The sequence below is a fragment of the Rhea pennata genome, chromosome 21 (genome assembly GCF_028389875.1).
Source record: "Rhea pennata isolate bPtePen1 chromosome 21, bPtePen1.pri, whole genome shotgun sequence".
NCBI classification, from domain to species: Eukaryota; Metazoa; Chordata; class Aves; order Rheiformes; family Rheidae; genus Rhea; species Rhea pennata.
In genome coordinates this window covers 1,245,815-1,262,960 of record NC_084683.1, presented here as the reverse complement: position 1 = coordinate 1,262,960, position 17,146 = coordinate 1,245,815, and the positions used below count along the sequence as shown (strand labels likewise).

The 17,146-nt window shown below is 50.2% G+C and overlaps 1 pseudogene; it reads left to right on the top strand.

Moving 5' to 3' along the window:
* Positions 1-3,062: 3,062 nt before the first annotated feature.
* LOC134149671 (alanine--tRNA ligase, cytoplasmic-like) lies at positions 3,063-17,054 on the top strand (annotated as a pseudogene).
* The last annotated feature ends 92 nt before the right edge of the window (positions 17,055-17,146 follow it).

Sequence of the window (17,146 nt, the reverse complement as noted above, 5' to 3'; positions counted from 1 at the left end):
GGATGCCTGAAACGCAACCACAAACCAGAAGAGACCTAAACAGGTCTGAAATCTGGCATTTATTATACAAGCTGGCAAGCTCAACTTGTATAAACGATCTCCCTCAGAGCACCCAGGAGCCAGCAGAGGAGGCCCCAGCTCTCCGCAGGCAGCTGTCTACAGCTGTCAGGGCACTAAGCCTACAGCCATCACCTTTCTCCCTGCTGGAGGACAATGCAGGGAGGCTTATCAGACCAACACATCTCTGCTAAGCCAAGGCTCCTGCAGCCAAAACCAGCCCAGAGGCATGGATTTGGGGAAGGAAGAAGTGAGTAACATGCTGAAAGAAACAAGGGACTGCCACACAAAAAGTCTCAACAGAAGTCTCACAGGCTGTGTTTGGCCCAATATTTGGGGCAACCTGAGCTTAAGATCGGGGAGGAAATAAGAGCAAAGTAGTGGGGATGGGTCTGTTACATCTGGACATGTCTAAGAGCATCTCTGCTGCTCAGCCCTGCTCAGCCTCTCGGAGGAAAGTGACAGGCTGGCTATTCCTTGAAGATCCAAGTAGTTTCAGACCTGGCACTCACCAGAGAAATATTCTGGCTTCTGCCAGCAGCTGCTAAATGGTGGAGGGGCAGCGAAATTTGAAAAACCTGTTTTCAGCTGACACAGTGCATGGGAAGAAGAAGCAATGTTTCCTTCCATCTCTAGTCCAGTGGGTAGACTAAGGCCTCCATGCAGGGTGTACATTTCGGAGAATGGCTGGCATTAGACTGATCCACTGTAGAAGGCTTTTATTATGGGCATAATCACCCATGCAAGCAATTGCACTATGCAGTCTTGCCTGTTCCTGCTCCTCTCTACAAGGCAGCACCTAGAGCAGACTTCCCATTAGAAACCAACATGACTAGAGTTTCTTCTTTTTCTTTCTAGGCTCCTGGGAAAGGAGAAAATAGACATGAGAAAAAGGCAGCTGAAGGACCAGATCTGATGAGGACAGCTGCTGGCCAGCCAAGCACAAAGCTGAGGAAGCCAAGCAGCAAGCAACCTTTGGAAACATCCAACTGTTAGCCAAGGTAATGGCCAACATTTCGGCCGTCTTCGCCATTTTGGCCAACCAGACAGCAGCACAGACGTGCCAGGGCACAGGTCATGGCTCAGGAAACACTACTTGAGGGCAGGTTTCCCAAGGGTTGCTGTGGGAAAGAGATGAGACAAATATAACCAAGATCTCCATGCTGTCAAAGCACCCTGTGACTCTTAAGAATGGGGAGGACATCAGGAGGACTCAAATCCAAATCCCCTTCAGAGGCAGCTCAACACAGACTTCACACTAGGTTGCCCGGGGCTCCATCAAGCCAGGTCTTAAAACTCCCTCGAAAAGAGATCCCACAGCCTCTCTGGGCCCATCTTTCAATGTCTGACTATCCTCACAGTGAACTTTTTTTTTCTCTAGGGCAACCTTCTCCATTTCTACCTTATAAACACTGCCCCTTTCACTCTTACACTGCCCCTTTCACTGTGCACCTCCGTTACCTGCAGCTCCCTGACTGCATGAAGTGAGCACAATTGCTGCATATTGAACAACTGCAGTACATCTTGTTTGTGAACTGGTCCCCTCAGACCCGCTTTGCAACTGCTACATCCCACGCAGGGGGCCCCGCCATATTGACCGAGAGGCAGGCAAGGAGGGCCTTGATCACTGCTGGCAGCCACCCAGTGGATCCACCCTTCCTGCACTGGCTCTTTCTCCCCCTTATTCCCCTCCTGGCCCTGGCCTTTCTAGCAGCCTGTTGCCCCTCAGACGCCAGCACCTCAGGCCTGTGCACCAAAGCGAACCCGTGCTGAGCTCCCCGAGGCCTTGTCGTAAGGCAGGATCACAGCAGAGAGCATGCCTGGCGCTGCCTGCCTGGCGCCACCAGCAGCGCTCTACAGAGGGGCTGCGGCACCTCAAATGGCAGCGCCCTGCCCAGCTTCCGCCCAGCCGTGTCACGTGGCCTCATGTCCCGCCATTGCATCAGCCAGCCGCCACCCCGCCCCTCGGCCTGGCAAAAGGGGCGGGGCTTATCCTGAGCGTGACCACAACGACAGCCAATCGGAGAGGGGCGTCCGGTGCCCTCGGCAGGGGCGGGGTGGCTCTTGCCGCGGGGCTGGTGGTGCAGAGCGAGGGGCTGCGGCGGCGGCCGTGCAGGTAGGGGGTTGGGGGGTGCCGCGCCAGACTGGGTGCTGGCGGCAAGGCGCAGCACTGCCGGGTGTGAGCCTGCTGCAAAGCGTGCCGGGAGCCTGCCTCTGTCAGCGGCCATGGTGGATGTGAGGGCCAGAGCGACTGCGACGGCCTGCAGGACCTCTGCTGGGGCTCTGGGCGGCTTGGGGGGCCGTCGGCATTGGGTTTGCCCCCGCGACCTCTCTTTGCCTCCCAGAACGGTGTGGGCTGGGGGAAGGTTCCCCACGAGGGGGGCGGTGGTGAGAGGGTGGAGGCAACGGCACCGCTGGTACTGGAGCTGCTGGGAGAGGCTTTTCTTCCCGCCTCTCTCGGAGGCCGAGGACAGTGCTAAGTACCAGGTACAATACACAGGAGCTGGTCTTCTGTCACTGGTGTGAGTAAGGTAATGTGACTGCTTGCAGGGGTGATTTCCAGGCATCCTTACAGCTGACCCAGCTTGGAGCAGGTGGGTTGGAGCAGGAGATCTCCAGAGGACCTTTCCAACTGCAGCCATTCTACGATCCTATGCTTTATTCACCTTGAATGGTTGTAGGACTTAGGAGTTCTCCCCAGGGATAGGGCAAGGCAGACACAGTCTCTAACAGTTCAGTATCCAGGTGAACTTGGTATCTTCAAATACATGGTTTCAAAAAACAGGTAACTAGAGCTAGAACTGCAGACATCTGGGAGGTTGGAGGGGGTAGGTTTTGGATCAGCACCATTTGGGACGGATTGATGATTAATCTGGGGAGTTGGTGAAAGTAATTGTTAATGTGAGGAACCCCTTTTAAGGGATAAATGCAGTGATCCTGATGTTAGTGCTTGAGTTGACAACGTGATGTCTTGATGTAAGAGCCTTGTTCTTTGCTGTCCCCTCAGATTGCACCAAGGCCTGGCTGCTTTCCCTTGCACTTGCTTTTGACAGCTGTGGCTTGCAGTTTTAAGATGGAAGTTACACTAACAGCTAGCCAGATCAGGCAACGATTTATTGACTTCTTCAAGGAAAACAAGCACACTTATGTGCACTCTTCTTCTACAATACCCCTGGCTGATCCCACACTGCTTTTTGCCAATGCTGGCATGAATCAGGTAGGATTCCCTCTCTGGTACTGTGGTTCTTATGGACATTGCCTGTAGCAGTTGAAATCTATGAAGCTGTCTGCAGAGCTTTTGGAATGCCTGCCCCTTTTTAATAAGCTCCTCCTGGATTCCTGAACTTACCAGTAGTTTGTCAAGCTCTAGGTGCAGTCTAAAGCCGCTTGTAGCCTCTTAGATGGCAATGCATTTGCCTTTCTCCTCTCGGATAAACGCCTGCTCCAGGTGTGACTAGCTCTGTAAACACTTCAATTTGCAGGGAATTCAGTTTTCTCTTCACATTTTAGTGGCTGGTCTCTGCGCTGAGCTTGGTCACATTCCTCTGATTTCATTTTAGTGAGATTAAGATTTGTCCCTTTATATCCTGAAGACAGGGTTTTCAAACAAACTACAATCTCTTCCATGGATTGTTGGAAAGTCTTTGCTGTTTTCATGATCCCCTTTCATCACTTTGTTATAAAGAGGTACCTGGTGCATTTCCTGGGGTCCCCTGTTCTATTGCAGAGTTGGTAGAAACACTAGGAGAACTTCCTGAGTCTGCTGGGTTGACTGTGCAGCCGTGGGAGCACTGCCAGTATTCCTTCCTTGACCCTTTGGACCACAGCTGGTGCTGCAAATAGATGCATGAAGAATCCTGGCACAAATGACTAATAACTATTTTAATGAGTGGTTGGGGCTGGGCTACTGAAAGTGCTCTGCAGAAGATCAGCATACAGTTTTTGCTAACTATATTGCCAGCTGGTAATCTGGTTGCTTTCAGTCCCTTTGGAAGTCCTGGGGCTTGATGTGCTCCAGGAACATGTACATGTGCTGAGTTACAGCCAGTTTTACTCCTCCTTCCATGTAGGAGACAGCAGCCTTGATGGTTCTGAATGCTACTTTAGGTGTGTCCAGGCTGGTGGCATATCACGAGGTAGATAAAACTCATTGCCTTGCTTTTGCTAGCAACATTTGAAAGTGAGCTTATGATATTTTCCCTTCATTTAGATTTCTTTCTTCCTTTTCCTCTCAGTTCAAACCCATCTTCCTGAATACTACTGACCCCTCACACCCACTCGCTAAACTGAACAGAGCTACCAACACTCAGAAGTGCATCTGAGCTGGAGGCAAGCACAGTGACCTGGATGATGTGGGAAAGGACGTCTACCACCACACATTCTTCAAGATGTTGGGGTCCTGGTCCTTTGGGGAGTATTTCAAGGTAAAACTGGCAGCTCTGAATCTTTAACGCAAAGTTGCCCATCTCCATGATTTCAGCAAAGTGTTTGTCTACAAATGTACCAAGAGGAAAGAAAAGACCTCTACTCAAGAGTAGTTCCAAAGGTCCCCAAGGCATGTTGTGCTCCTTTGGAATAGATGAACATGGAGTAAAAACCCCACACTGCAGGATGTTTTGAGATTAGTCACTTGGTGTTTACAAAGGTGCTTATATTCTCACTGCTGGTTTGATGTCTTCAGGTAGAGGTTTTATTGGCTGTAGCCATGGAAAGGTGCGTATGCTCTGACTATGACCTCAAAGAGGAGTGATCATAACATAATGATATCCTTGCCCAAGCTTCTTGCTAGAGGAGGGTTCGACTTCACAAAAGGGATGTTAAGAATACAGTATAACAGCAGATTTCAAAGGGTTTTTTTTAGGCAGAGAACCTTCTAGGGGCTAATTTGACTGCATTTGGAAAGCCATATGAGATGTTCCGTGTACCTTGTGTGTTACATATATTAGTTTGCATATTTCTTATAACAAAAGTCTGTAAATTCTTGACTGTTTCCTCTGTGGAGAGCTGTTCTGGTCCAGCTTCTGTCTGGTAGACCTAATAGCACAAGGAGACGTCTGGAGAGACTTGGCTGAAATGTTGTGTGGAGACTAGTTTCCTGATCTTCCGAATGACCCTAAGTCAGGCACAGAAGGTTTCTGCATGTTTGAGAGACTCCCTGGGTAGACTGTAGTCAGCTAGTGAGTACAGCAGCTGATATTCTGCATGGGCAGGTGTTGCATGTTGAAGAGAAGCTTCCTTTTACTTGCTTACTTCATCTTTCCTTCTACAGGAACTTGCTTGCAAACTGGCTCTGGACCTTCTCACCAAGGAGTTTGGCATCCCTATTGAAAGACTCTATGTTACTTACTTTGGTGGAAATGAAACTGCAGGATTGCAACCAGACCTGGAGTGCAAGCAGATCTGGCTGGATTTGGGGTAAGGTCCTACAATCAAGGAAGCTGCATGTTTTGATAAGCAATAGGGAAGGTATCAGCTAGGCAGCGTTGGAGGCTTCTTTTGTGGCTTGAGGGGGACAGATGTCTCTGGTCCTGCTTGCCCAAGTGTGAGTGCACTTCTGACTTTTGGTAGTTCTACCCAGTTTAGCCAGCAGATGCAAGAGGTCAATACTGTTGAGGAAGGTGGGTTTGAACTGAGAGGAAGTCTAAACCAAGGAAGGCATCTGGGACCTGTCTCCAGCACTCAAAAGTACAGCTTTGTGTTGACAGGCGCTCCTTTGCATCAGGAAATCTTTAATTTTTCACAATTTAGGCAACTGTCTGCCTTTGTTCAGAGAAAGGTGGCATGCCTTATGTGGCAGAGTAACAGGCGTATCTGGCATATCACAAATAATGTTTGCAGGGTGGTAGAACTGCAAAGCCAAAGGGAAGCACTAGTGTTAGATGGAAGAGGCCAAGACCTGTACCCTAGCTCTTCCAATTCAAAATTTCTTGTATAAGCTTAAGAACATAAGTGCCCTGCTAGGTCAGACCAACAATCTTTTCAGTTCAGTGTGTTGTCTCTGACAGCAGGAGGAGGAGATGCTATTCAAAAAGAACAGGCAGGCCTGGCTGTGGTCTGCACTCTTTCCCTCATCCATTTCCAGCATCTGCAGTTGTTGGATTAAGGACAATAGAGCGTGTGACCTCAAGGCAGGCAAGGAAGGGTTGGCTACTGGTGACACTCAGAGTTCATGAGGGGTTAAACAGGATAGATTTAATAAAGGACGTAATGCTCCAAACTGCACGGGAAGCCCTGGGAATCGCACAGAGGAGTCACTGATGGGAGGCTGCCGGAGGCATGGGTCAGACACACGAGTGGGACGCCCAGACAAAGCTCCACTTGGATCCTAAGGGCTTCTTAATCTACTAGAACTGTTCCCTTGTCTCTGCTTTGCTAAGCCTGAGTAGCTGCTGGCTGGGAAGCAGCTAGACATTGTTGACAAAATGGAATGTGCATGCCTGGGCATGATGGGAATTTGGTCAATGTGTAGTTTCACACGCTGGGCCTGCTATCATGTACTCTGCCAGTCACTGACTCTTCAACAGATCTTCTGCGGGTGCTCTCACTACAGAGGGATACCCTTCTATTCTGTTTATGTTGTAGGGACCTGCACCTCTAAAGTATATCTGATCCTACTTTGAGCCTGTTGGATTTTTGTAACTCTCAGTCATAGTCCACCCTCAACCTCCTCCCCTCCAAACTGAAGACTCTTACTATTTCCAGCTTCTCTTTGTAAAGCAGAAGTTCTACCCCTAGGTAGTTTTAGCTGCCCTCTTCTGTTCTTTCTCTGCCTCTGCCTCACCCTCCCTGAGATGTGGAAACCTGAACTGCACTTAGCAGTCAAGCTGTGAGTATGCCAAAATTTGATGTAGCAATGAAATGCCTTTGGTATTGTGGCTGTTGCCCCCTGTGAAACCTGTTATGAACCCCATGACACAGATCTAGACTGTGGGGCAAAACCTGCCTAGCATGCATTAAAGTGAGATAGCCCCTTTTGTTCCTGACTGAGGCTTCACTGAGAAGTTCTGTAGGCCTCTGCCTACTCAGCAAGGAATCTGGGTGGTAGGATCGTGAGAATTAAGCTCTTGGCTTGGTCTGTCACAGGACCCTGACCACTCTTCTGCCCATTCAGGGAATTGCTGAACTGAAATTTCTTTGATACAGTCTTCAGTTCAGGGGATTCCTGCCTTGCCATGAGTCTCTGTTGTTCAACAGGAGTTTCTTATTACCGGTTGGCTGAGAGTAGGATTCTGCCTGGCAATATGAAGGAGAACTTCTGGGAAATGGGAAACACAGGCCTCTGAAGCCCTTGCAGCGAGATCCACTATGACCGGATTGGGGACAGAGATGCCTCGCACCTGGTCAATCAGGATGACCCCAGTGTCCTGGAAATCTGGAACCTGGTGTTCATACAGTTCAGCTGGTGGGTGAGACCTGCATTTCCAGGTGGCTCCGGTTTTGCATGGGAGTTTACTCAGGCTGTGTAGTTAGTGATGGCTCCTAGCACAAGACCACATTTTTGACCGTTCTGCCCATTTTTCTTCTGAGCTGCTGAATGGAGAGCACAGCTGAACTATGAGTCCTGGGACTTGCATTTATCCATGCTGTTCCTCATTAGACATGTAGAGTCCCGTTAACCACAAGCCATCTCTCCTGTCAGCCTTAACCCCAACTTAGCAGTTTGGCCACTTTCTCGGCCCTCTGACTCAGATGTCTCTTTACTGCTTTGCTGTTTGCTACAGCCTCATTCCTGTACCTACAAACACCTTCAGCAATTTAAGCCTTGTAGAAAGCTTTTGAACTTTGGTATTGCACCACTGAGAAGTTAGAGGAGTCGTGGTGCTTGGAGGCTGGGCACGCTACCATTGACCGAGGGAGAATCCATATGAGCCTTGCTCTTCATTCAGTCCTGCAGGGTCACCCTTCAGTGTCTCCCTGTCTCCTATCAGGCTCTTGAGGTCAACAGGTTTGGGACTGCTGACCATTCCTTTTTTTTCAAGAAGCTGTGCACTTTGCAATGTTCTGTCCCCCAGCCAGCTTGAACAGAAGAGGTTGGTTATACCTGGTTTTGAGGGCAAATTAGGAATGATTCCTCAGCTCACTAGTAGGGTTAAGTGGGAAAGAGATGCCATCCTGATCTGGGTCTAGGTTGTTGTTGAGGTTCTTGTTAATTATATTTTATCACAGTTCCCCTGTGTGTGATTTGTGTATGGGCCTGTCTCTTAAATCTTATGCAACAAAATCTCATGGAGAGGAGAGATGGGCATGTCTCTGCAGTGTCTCTCTCCATAATGGCTTGTCTTTCCTTTTGGGTTTGGACAGGGAAGCTGATGGGAGTCTGAAACCTCTTCCCAAGAAGAGTATTGACACTGGGATGGGTCTGGAGAGGCTGGTTTCTGTGCTGCAGAACAAGATGTCCAACTACGACAGTGACCTTTTCATTCCTTATTTTGAAGCCATACAGAAGGTATGAACAGGGTAGTCTGGGCTTGAAGACTGACCCAGCTTTGTCTGTTTCCCTATTTCCTGGACCCTCAGGGAGATGTAGGGAGGTGATTGGGCAGGGATAGTGTCTGCAGATCTCTGCTTTCCCAGCTAGGGTGAGCTCTGCAGATTTGTCCTTTGCTGAGGAGGGTAGAAACTCAGGCTGGCCCAACTGATTGCTACCTTGGGGTATATTTCCAGGGCAGAATGAGGGACATGAGCAGTGCGGCTTTCCCATCTATTTCCTGTGAGCTGTCCTAATCGTGTACTCCTTGGTTATCTCTGACAGTGGGAGATGCTCTGGCCAAGAGCCATCCTTTTGCCAATGATAGATAGCACATGTTGCCACTGAGTACTAGACTCAGAGACAGAATTTGTCCTTCAGACTTCTACCCAGAACCTCATGTTGTGCTAATCTGCAGAAATCCCCTGCAGAGAGGAGATCTCTGCCCTAAACCATGAATGGTCACTTGCAGAACCAGTGTGCAATTACTCTGTCTTCCTGGGTGGGGAGGGCTGTTACCAGTGCCAGGAACTAACTGTCATGAGCCCTCTGTGTAATACACATTTATTCCTATGGAAGTGTCAGAGCTCTCCAGCTGCAGATTGTACTGGAGAAAACATGGAAAGCTCAGATACTTCCTGATCCTCAGAAGGATGTGGGGCAGAACTTCAGAGTTAGAGCTACAGGGCCACCTTTCCATATGTTAAAGCCATCGACTAGGCAAAGCAAGTGTGTTCTTGTTTTCCTGCTGTGTGTGGATTTGCTGGAAGCCTGACTGTGAGGACCTTGGCCCATGGTGCAAGATTTGCACCATGTGCAGCCACTCCATTATTACAGCAGTGCCTTTCTCATGGGTAGAGATAGAGACATCCCTAAAAAAGGGAAGCTGGGACCCACATGACAGAATTGGAAAGGCTTTTTCCTGGGCAGGTTAATACCAGGCTGGAATCTATGAGACAGTGCACAAAACAGATGTTTTCTTTTTTGGATCACCGTTGACTCTGTCCCTCTCCCTACCTCTGCTCCCTTGGGTTTTTTATGCTGTGGTAATTTTACTCTCCCTTCCTCTGGCCCTGGGCATCCTTTGGCCCTGCAAATGCAGGCTGTGGCACCATGTGGAGCCCAGCAGCTCTCTGTCTTCCCTGGATACATCAGCTCAGCTTCTTGTAAGAGGAGTGTGCCGTCTCTGAGCCCTGGGAAGGGAGGGGAGATGAGGCTAACTTGTTAGGTGCTTCCCCTGCAGTTCTGCCACAATGCTGATCCTCCCCCCCCCTACACTGTGCCAATTGCCTTCTCTCTGCACAGGGCACTGGTGCCAGGCCGTACATGGGACAGGTTGGTGCTGATGATGCAGATAGCATAGATATGGCCTACTGTATGCTGGCTGACCACGCACGAACCATCACGCTGGCCCTTTCTGATGGGGGCAGACCTGACAACACTGGCAGAGGGTAAGAAGGGAACTGCCATGCTGCTGCTGCTTCTGTTTTGTTCAGTACAGCTTTCCTGAGGGGAGTGGAGTCTTGTGAGTCTGTGAAATGTCTTTGAAGGCATCACTAGAGCAGTAGATAGAGGAGTGTTTGCCACAGTATATTTGACACTTCAAAAAGCCCTGCAGCACAGTCCCCCAAAAGATGAAGACACGTCAGTCTGAAAGCTCTAGTGAGTACCAGTCCCACTGTATCAACCCCCAGAAAGGATCATTATGGACAGGTGGACACAGAACTACACTTGCAGTAATGCTGCTGTCAAAAATGTAATGAAATTTGGGCTGGGGCACTGTGCAGTGGGTACCACTCATAGGACTGGTTCTGGGCACCTAGTGAGTCTGAGGAACAGGGCTGAGGCCAGGCACTTCACCTCTGGCTTGCTGCTGGAGAGAACAGTTAGTTGAGAGAAAATATGGAGAGAGGGTGAACAAGCCGGCATTCTTGGTCCTGGAAGGGGATGCTGGTAGGTGGATACAGAGGGATCTTATGAGCATGAATCGGAGATGTAATGTTAGCATGAGGGCTTGTGCTATCTCCTAGGTATGTGCTGAGGCGGATTCTCTGACGGGCTGTGCGCTACTCCCATGAGAAGCTCAATGCCCCCAAGGGCTTCTTTGCTACACTGGTTGATGTTGTGGTACAGTCATTGGTAAGTTCTCTTTTCACTCTGCTATATGTGCTAGCCTGTGCAGATCACCATGCTGAGGGGCTAATCCTCTGGGCTGTGTAGGGGGATGCCTTCCCTGAGCTGAAGAAGGACCCAGATATGGTGAAGGACATCATCAACAAAGAAGAGGATCAGTTCCTGAAAACGCTCACCAGAGGACGTCGCATCCTGGACGGGAAGATCCAGAGCCTGGGAGACAGTAAAAGCATCCCCGGTAAGGCTGTGACTTCTTTCCAGATGAACCAAAAGATGTTTATCATTTGGGACTGAGTCAGGGCTTGGCTGGGCTGGGAGCTGCGAGCTGGAGTCAAAAGCCTGTTGCTCAGCGTAGGGCCACCCCATTTTTCTTTTGTCTGTGTTCGCTTCCTTAGATCTGCAGCAGCCCAGACACAACATGCTAGTGTGATCTCTCTGCCCTGAGCATGCCAGTGAAGAGCTTATCAGGTGGTCATGTTCACCAGAGGCTTGTTTTCTACCCTGCCAATTACTGACTGCCATAGCACAGAGCCAATTGGGTGGGACAACCAGTTGAGAGCTGGAAAAGGGATATTGGCTCAAGGAACAGGAGTGCTGACTGCTGTTTTTACTCTGCAGGTGACACTGCCTGGCTTCTGTATGACACCTATGGTTTTCCTGTGGATCTCACTGGGCTGATTGCAGAGGAGAAAGGCCTTGTTGTGGATATGGAGGGCTTTGAAGAAGAGCGGAAAAACGCACAGGTAGACAACATCTCGAGGGGGCACTGGTCTGAGAGGATGCAAGGAGAATTCCCAATCTTTAAGCTTCTGGTCATGAGACTGCTCCTTTCTTATGTGTACACTCAAATGTCTGTGCCCTATGGGAGAGTCCGGAGCACACCCTGAGACTTCCTATGGGACATGCCTTTCCTGTGTAGCTGAGACTGTGTTTGTACACTAAAGTTGTGAGGCCTGTGGCCTCGAACTCAGCCTTCAGACAGAATTACTGAAGTCCTGGGAGCACCTTCCCTTGTTCCCATGGAAGTCCTGGGTCTCCCTGTCTGAGAAGCAGAGCGTCCAGTCAGGCCTGTAGCTTGGATGTGTCTCCTGACACATGCAGTACAGCAATATAGGGTAGCATGGATGAGCAGGCCACGGACTTGACCTGCCTCTGCTGGGTTCAGACTTGCTTTGAGTGCCTGCTGGCAGTGCTGGAACAGCCTGCTCTGAAGCCAGAAGAGGTGGGAGCATTCTACCAGGTGGCGGGTGTTTGCCCAGAGCAAAGCTCTGTGCCAGGTGATCCTAGGAATGCGAGAGCGAGAGCTGTGTGTCCAGGCTGGTGTGTGCAAGCCAGTGCTGAAGTGGGTTCTCTCAAACTTCTGTGCTTGTCACTTGCAGCTCAAATCCCAAGGCAAGGGTGCTGGAGGGGGGGACCTTCTAATGCTGGACATTTAGGCCATCGAAGAGCTAAGGGCCCGAGGGCTGGAGGTGACTGACAACTCACCGAAATGCAGCTACACTTCAGATCCAAGTGGTGCCTATGGTATGAGAAAGCCTTCTCAGAACCATCCTCTACTGCCAAACCTTTCCTCATACATCTCACAGGCAGGAGCTTCTTTGTCAGGTCTTCCTGGCATTTGCCTCAACAAGGGTCCCTCTGAGTTTATCTTCCTTGGGGCATGAAAGTGGGTGAAATGCGTGCACATGAATAGCACATTTGTAATAACTTGAGCAGAGAAAGAGAATTGCAGACTGTCCAAGGGCTGCTCTAGGGACTGTTCACATCAGTTGCTGCTCACCTGATCAGAGAGACCTAAGGGGACTCTTCCCCGCAGCTTCTTGTCTCCATGCTACAGTGTCTGCATTTCCTACGTGCCCATTGCCAGTGCCACACAACTTTGCAGATGCTCCTCAATCTATTAGTGTCCTTGGCCTGCTTGCTGGTTTTGGCTCTTGCTGCTAATTCTTTGATACAGCCACATAGGCTGCTGGCTTGTATTGTGAAAGTGTGGAAAAAAGTGTCATTCTCTGCCTTGAAAAGTATTGAATCAAATTCCCTCTTCCTCAGCTAAATGTTGTCCTAGTTCTTCCTCTTTACACCTGTTTGTGTGTATAACTGCCATGAGCTTGTGCAATAACTGGGAGCCTTTGCTATGAAGTTCTGCTTCTACATGGTATCTGCAAGGTTTTCCTATTCTACTGACACTGCCTGTCCTCCCGGTGACAGATTTTGGGAGCCTTGTGGCCACAGTGAAAGCCATCCGCAGGGAGAAGTTTGTGGAGGAAGTGTCCACTGGCCAGGAGTGTGGGATAGTACTGGACCACACTTGCTTCTGTGCTGAGCAGGGTGGGCACATGGGCACATATGACGAGGGCTACATGGTCAAGGACGACGCCAGCAGGGAGGATGTGAGTGGGCTTGAGAGCCTGTCATAGTCTGAGCTGGGGCCTGGGCGGGTGTGTTCAGAGAGGAAGAAGGTGTCAAACAAGCTCTAGCAATTCCATGTCCGTAGCAGGCGTCAGACATTGCACAGGTTTCCTTCTTGGGGGTGCAGCATAGCACAGGTGTGCTGGGGTTTGCTCCCCTGCTTCTTGGGAGGCTTCACTAAACTTCGTAACTTCATGCTGCAGTGTTAGGCTGTCACCAGGATGCAGGTGCCTGCAGTGGTGGTGCTGGGACATGGTGCTTCTGAGCCATGAAGTGGGGAGCTGATTCAGCTCTGCCATGCCCCATAACTGTGCCCCACCTTGTCCTTCATTCAGTTCTCTGCTTTGCAGCCTGCATTACTATGCCTGCAGGGGCTTAGCTTGCTCAAATCACATGCACCAGTCCAGCTTTCCCTCAGCTGAGGCTTTTCCAGTTGCAGTCAAGGCCTCTGGCTAGACTGTCTGTCTCCCCCTTGGTCTGTCTCCCTCTGCTCACTGAGTGCCTTTCCCTCCTTGTACAGAAAACAGAGTTCATGGTGAAGAATGTGCAAGTCCGAGGGGGCTATGTGCTTCACATAGGAACTCTGTATGGGAGCTTGAAAGTAGGAGATCAAGTCCATCTGTCTATTGATGAGGTGAGTTAAGACACAGTATAATAGATGGCTTCACCTCTCAATTCTGGGAGGTTTTAGCCATGTCGTTCCATTAGTGCTGCTCTGGGATGAGAGTCTGCTCTCCCTGCAGCATGTGGTGCAGGCAAGTAGCATGGCTCTTCCAGTTGAGCTGGAGTAGTGGCCCTCCTGCCTGAGATCTGGCTTCCTCCTTCTGCAAGGCAGATAACACGCTGCTGGCTCTGAGCTACGGACACTGGCTTTTGCTGATCCGTAGCAGAATCATGTTCAGGGCATGACTGGGAGCTGAGACATGTATGCTGCCCCACTGGCTTGGGGATGACAGCTGAGAGCCTGGGTGGGCTGCCCTGGTCCAGACATTGCTGTAGCAGGCTCAGCCTGCCGAGTGAGCGCTGGGCTAAGCCCAAGTCTGCAAAATGCATTTCCCTTCCCTGAAGGGACTCTTCTGGAGCAAAAAGGAAGGCTACCATCTTGCAGCGCTTTTACCTATTGAAGAGGGGAGACAGTGTCTGTGACCTGGTCTGTCCCTGGCCTCTTTCCAGACAGGCCCAGTGAGGGGACATCCTGGGAAATGCTGTGTGCAAACTGAATGGGAAATGCCCTACTCCCTAAGCCAAGGCTCCAGGGCAGTGGATTTGATGAGCCTGAGGTCTCCTCAGGCTAGTTCAGGTTTCGCTTGAAACTGCACCATAAAATGCACTTCCCTTGCTAGAGACTCTGCAGTGCAAGGCCCTATTTAACAGTGGCTTCCTGCCCTAGACCAGGCGGAGGTCAGTCATGAGCAACCACACGGCCACCCACATCCTCAACTTTGCCCTGCGCTCAGTGCTGGGGGAAGCTGACCGGAGGGGGTCATTGGTGGCACCAGACAAGCTGTGGTTTGACTTCATGGCTAAGGGAGCCTTGTCTACCCAGGAAATCAAGAAGGTTGAAGGGATTGTCAACCAGATAATCGACGAAGCGAAGGTGAGTATGGCTGTCAGGTTCAGAAGGACCTTGTGGGCTGGGATGGTACTCAGTCAGTTCACTGTCCAAATTCTGTAGAAAGGATCCTGTTCTTTTCCTGGCAGACCCAGGCATAGGCTTGCCACAGTGTCTGTACCAGCCTCAGTGGACGACTGGGGCACCAGTTTTCAGAAGAAATCTGGTGTGAACCCCATTCATTCTGTGCTTTCTCCTCCCTGTGACTGAACTGTGCAGTGTAACATGGGTTTATGTTTGTTGCCATTCCCCAAAATGTTCCAGGTCAAAGATAAGTTTTGCCTTGGTCACCAGTTCCCATTGACTCTTCTCACATGGACTGGCTCTCTGTGTTCAGTCTTTATGTTCAGCTGGATAGGGACATAGGGACGTAGTTAGGAAAAAACGCCTTGGGTCAAATTTTTGTATGATCTGGGATGCTGGAAGTTTGGCCCAGCAGGAGTTTGCTGAGCTACTGATGCAGTATTGTGCACAGATGTGAATGACCTCAAGAAAATTTTGATACCTTGCTCTGTTCACTGGTTCTGAGGCCTCTCTAGGGATGGAGTAATTGCTTGCCTGCTCTAGTGTCGTATTAGCTATGAGAGCCAAGGAGAACTTGACAGAGTAGTTTCTCAGGCCTGGCTGGTGATGTGAGCCAGACCCACTATGATGTGAGAGAGTTGCTCTGCCCAGCACAAGCCCTGTCTCAGAGCAGACCGTGGAAGGAACCCTCCACGCTGCTTGGGAGTTTGTAGTTAGAAATCACTGAATGTGGAGGAGCACACAGGGTCTGAGCAGGCCCTGGTATCAGGAAACTTGAAGATGGAGTAGCTGTTAAACAATTTGGGATCCCTGCAGCTCAACAAACTGTCACTCCTGTGAGGTACATAACTTTCCTTTTAGGATATTTCAGAGGAAGCCAGGATTCTGTGGGAATGCAGGCCTTTGGTTACAGCTGGCAGGACCAGCTCTTATCTGCACTCCTTTCCTGTCCTCTGCAGACTGTGTATGCCAAGGACTGCATTCTCGCAGCAGCCAAAGCTATCCAAGGCTTGCGGGCTGTTTTTGAGGAGACCTACCCCGATCCTGTCCGTGTGGTCTCAATCGGCATCCCTGTGGAAGAGCTGCTGGCTGACCCCTCTGGCCCCACAGGCTCGACCACTTCTGTTGAGTTCTGCGGAGGGACGTGAGTATCTGGAGAGGCAGTGGAAGGCAGTGGGGTGGGTGAAGAGGAGTCCCTGTGGATCCTGAGTTCCTGAAGGTCTGCTGTAATGTGTGCTGGGCACAGAAGGGTGAGAGCTTGAGGTAATGATTATAAGCCTCAGCGTTCCCAGTGCACTGTCCTGAGTAAAGCTGTGTTTCCTGTCAGCCTTTGCAGACAGGGAAACTGCCTATACACCTATGTCCCTGCCCACACATACTGTCTATGGCAGTGCTGGGAGCATAGTCTTTGCCACCCTTTTTTCCCTCTTAGGCTTTTGATGGCTGGGTTGAGTCCTGTCTCCACTCTTGCTGCATCTCCTTTATTTATTTATTTATTTATTTATTTGTTCCCATGCTGATACCTGCTGAGATTTTTAACCCTCTCCTGTGAGTTTGTGTCTGGGTTCTTTCAAAGGCACTTGCAGAACTCCAGCTATACTGGCCCCTTTGTGATTGTGTCAGAAGAAGCAATTGCTAAAGGCATCTGGAGGATAGTTGCAGTCACCAGTGCTGAAGCTCGAAAGGTAAGGGAGAGGCAGGAGATAATCTTCTGTGAAATCTGTGCACTGCAGGAAATCACTGGAGCATGCACACACACATGGTAACCCTCTACCGAGGTTCCTTTCAGTCAAGTTTGGCCAGTATTTCTACTGGGATAACTCAGCGCCATGGGGTATCGTTATGAGTACGTAAAGGACTCCTGGCTTGAACTCCAGCAGCCCAGTCACAGAAAAGGATGTTGCTGTCAATGAAGGTTGTGCTGGAAGTCTCTGTGTATGACATAGCTGGAGGAGAGAGCTGGAGGAGTCTAAGCTCTAGCTGTCGTGTTAGTGGGGCAGAAGGGCATAGGGTGGATCCCAGAGGCGGCTGCAGGGCGAGCTCACATTGATTTGCAGGATAGGCTGCAGATCTAAAGTCCTCTTGGGGGCGTAAGTGTCAGAATTTATTCGGGCTTGGTACTGTGCTCTCCATTGAGTGTGGGAATGGCAAGGAGTCTCCGTGTCTGGAACAGCAGCATATGGTTCTGGGCAGAGGTCAACTTGGTAACTCTCTCTGCAAAGCATAACTTGAATTTTATTCTGCTAGGCCCTCAGGAAAGTAGACAGCCTCAAGAAATTGCTGTCTGACCTGGATGCCAAAGTGAAAGTGCAGAGAGCTCCCAACAAGGATGTGCAGAAGGAGATTGCAGATCTTAGTGAGGTGAGGATGGGGGCACTAGAGGGGGGTTCAACTCGGCTAATAAAGGCCGCCTGCCACGTGCACCGCTGGCTGTGCTTGAGGGG